We start from the raw sequence: 3,709 nt of genomic DNA, 5'->3' as shown, positions 1-3,709 counted from the left end.
ACGAACGTGGGAAAACATTTAGAGAAGCCGAGCAAGCACCGGTTAGCGCGACTGCAAATAACAAAAGGCAACAGGCAACTTCCGGGGGACATAACTTTCACGACAACCTTCCACTGGGAAACCGCAGGCAACTCGCTCGTAAGTCAAAGCCATCCAAATGGCAATTAACCGAGGGACACGCTTTTCGCAAGGCACCTTCCACTAGGGAAGCGCAGGCAACTCGAAGGCGAGTCGAAGACAACCTTAAGGCATTTACCCGAGGGACATGGAGGAATGCACCAGTGGAGTTCGCTGCACAGGCAGGGATTCGTCCAACTCGCACAAACCGAACACAACTCACGCGCCACGACGTACACTATGCACCAGCCCCCCAAAACGAATCACCCCCCGAAGGACCAAGAAGCCCGACGAACGCGCGAAAACATTTAGAGAGGCCGAGCAAGCACCGGTTAGCGCGAACGCAAATAACAAGCGCAACAGGCAACTTTCGAGGGACATACTTTTCGCAACAAGCTTCCACTAGGAAAGCACAGGCAACTCGTTCGAACGTCAAAGCCAACCAAATGGCAATTACCCGAGGGACAGCTTTTCGCAAGGCACCTTCCACTAGGGAAGGGCAGACAACCCGAAGGCGAGTCGAAGACAACCTAAAGGCGATCACCCGAGGGACATGGAGGAATGCACCAGTGGAGTTCGCTGCACAGGCAGGGATCCCTCCAACTCGCACAAACCGAACACAACTCACGCGCCACGACGTACACTGTGCACCAGCCCCCAAAACGAATCACCCCCCGAAGGACTAAGAAGCCCAACGAACGCGCGAAAACATTTAGAGAGGCCGAGCAAGCACCGGTTAGCGCGAACGCAAATAACAAGCGCAACAGGCAACTTTCGAGGGACATACTTTTCGCAACAAGCTTCCACTAGGAAAGCACAGGCAACTCGTTCGAACGTCAAAGCCAACCAAATGGCAATTACCCGAGGGACATGCTTTTCGCAAGGCACCTTCCACTAGGGAAGCACAGACAACCCGAAGGCGAGTCCAAGACAACCTAAAGGCGATCACCCGAGGGACAGGGAGGAATGCACCAGTGGAGTTCGCTGCACAGGCAGGGATGCGTCCAACTCGGACAAACCGAACACAACTCACGCGCCACGACGTACACTATGCACCAGCCCCCCAAAACGAATCACCCCCCGAAGGACCAAGAAGCCCGACGAACGCGCGAAAACATTTAGAGAGGCCGAGCAAGCACCGGTTAGCGCGAACGCAAATAACAAGCGCAACAGGAAACTTCCGAGGGACATACTTTTCGCAACAAGCTTCCACTAGGAAAGCACAGGCAACTCGTTCGAACGTCAAAGCCAACCAAATGGCAATTACCCGAGGGACAGGCTTTTCGCAAGGCACCTTCCACTAGGGAAGCGCAGGCAACCCGAAGGCGAGTCGAAGGCAACCTAAAGGCATCACCCGAGGGACATGGAGGAATGCACCAGTGGAGTTCGCTGCACAGGCAGGGATCCCTCCAACTCGCACAAACCGAACACAACTCACGCGCCACGACGTACACTGTGCACCAACCCCCCAAAACGAATCACCCCCCGAAGGACTAAGAAGCCCGACGAACGCGCGAAAACATTTAGAGAGGCCGAGCAAGCACCGGTTAGCGCGAATGCGAATAACAAACGCAACAGGCAACTTTCGAGGGACATACTTCTCGCAACAAGCTTCCACAAGGAGAGCACAGGCAACTCGTTCGCACGCCAAAGCCAACCAAATGGCAATTTAACCGAGGGACATGCATTTCGCAAGGCAACTTGTACAATTACCCGAGGGACATGGCATGCTTGCCAAGGCCGTGGCTTGGCATGCTTGCCAAGGCCGTGGCATGACATGCTGCTGGCCAAGGCCGGGGCATGCCATGCTGCTGGACAAGGCCGTGGCAAGGCATGCTGATGGCCGAGGCCGTGGCAAGGCATGCTGATGGCCGAGGCCGTGGCAAGGCATGCTGATGGCCAAGGCCGTGGCAAGGCATGCTGATGGCCGAGGCCGTGGCGTGGCATGCCATGCTGCTGGACGAGGCCGTGGCAAGGCATGCTGCTGGCCAAGGCGTTGGCATGGCATGCTGCTGCTGACCAAGGCTTGGGCTTGCCATGCTGCCGGCCAAGGCCGCGGCATGGCATGCTGCCGGCCAAGGCCGGGGCAGGGCATGCTGCTGGCCAAGGCTTTGGCATGCCATGTTGCTGGCCAAGGCCGTGGCATGGCATGCTGCTGGCCAAGGCTGTGGCATGGCATGCTGGCCAAGGTCGGGGCATGGCACGCTGCTGGCCAAGGCCGGGGCATGGCACGCTGCTGGCCATGGCCGTGGCATGACAAGCTTGCCAAGGCCAGGGCATGGCGAGCTGCTGGCCAAGGCTTTGGCATGCCATGTTGCTGGCCAAGGCTGTGGCATGGCATGCTGCTGGCCAAGGCCGTGGCATGACATGCTGGCCAAGGCCGGGGCATGGCATGCTGCTGGCCAAGGCCGTGGCATGGCATGCTGCTGGCCAAGGCCGTGGCATGACATGCTTGCCAAGGCCAGGGCATGGCATGCTGCTGGCCAAGGCTTTGGCATGCCATGTTGCTGGCCAAGGCTGTGGCATGGCATGCTGGCCTAGGCCAACGTGCCACCGCCACCACCGCGGGCCGCCACTCGACGCATCCCGTGCTTGGCTATGTAGTTTCGATGCCACAAGCCAATGCCACAAGCCAAGCGATGGCATGTGCCAAGCGCCCGCCTAGGCATAGGCGTGGCCTGTGGCCTGGCCATGCTGGCCAGCCTTAAGGGAGGTGCCCCCCCCTTATAATAGCCTGTTAAGCCCTTTTCAATCTGGCAGGAGGAAACATCAACCATGTTTGAGGAGTCATAATGGGGTTTTTTTAAAAAGTAATGGTTTTTTGCCAAAACTTTCAACATGAAAGTTGTATGAAATAATTTAATACACCATAAAAAAAATTATAAAAAAATATTTGGCCACCGGAATATTTTATTTTAATTTATTTCAATTTTAATACTTAAAAAATAATAAAAATTACTAAAAATACTCAAAAAATTCTAGAAAAATTCCAACAATTATAAGATGAGGCACTAGTAATTATAGTAATTTTTTCAATTATTTTTTTATTTTTTATTTATTTTATTATAATTTTTATGAGTAAATAAATAATTAAAAAGCCCAACGAACGTGCAAAAACTCTTAGAGAAACCGAGCAAGCATCGCATAGCTCGAATGCAACAGGCAACTTCCGAGGGACATACTTTTCCCAACAAGCTTCCACTGGGGAAAGCACTAGCAACGTGTTCGCAAGTCAAAGGCAACCAAACGGCTATTACCCGAGGGACATGCATTTCGCAGGGCAACATATACGTAAGTCAAAGCCAAACCAAATGGCAATTACACGAGGGACAGGATTGCTTGCCAAGGGCGTGGCATGCGATGTTCTAGCCCAAGGCCAAGGCACGCCGCGCTGCGGGACAAGGCCGTGGCAAGACATGCGGCTGGGCTTGGCCTTGGCATGGCATGCCGCTGGCCTTGGCTGGGCAGCGTTGGCCTTGGCATGGAATGTTGCTGGCTTCGGATGGGCTGCCTTGGCCTTGGCCTTGGCCGTGGCATGGCTTGCTGCTGGCCTTGGCCTTGGCATGGCATGCTGCTGGCTTTGGCTGGGCTG

The sequence above is a fragment of the Camellia sinensis genome, unplaced genomic scaffold, assembly GCF_055761805.1.
Source record: "Camellia sinensis isolate YWXY unplaced genomic scaffold, ASM5576180v1 Unanchor660, whole genome shotgun sequence".
Lineage (NCBI taxonomy): Eukaryota > Viridiplantae > Streptophyta > Magnoliopsida > Ericales > Theaceae > Camellia > Camellia sinensis.
Note: the sequence above shows the minus strand (reverse complement) of the source record.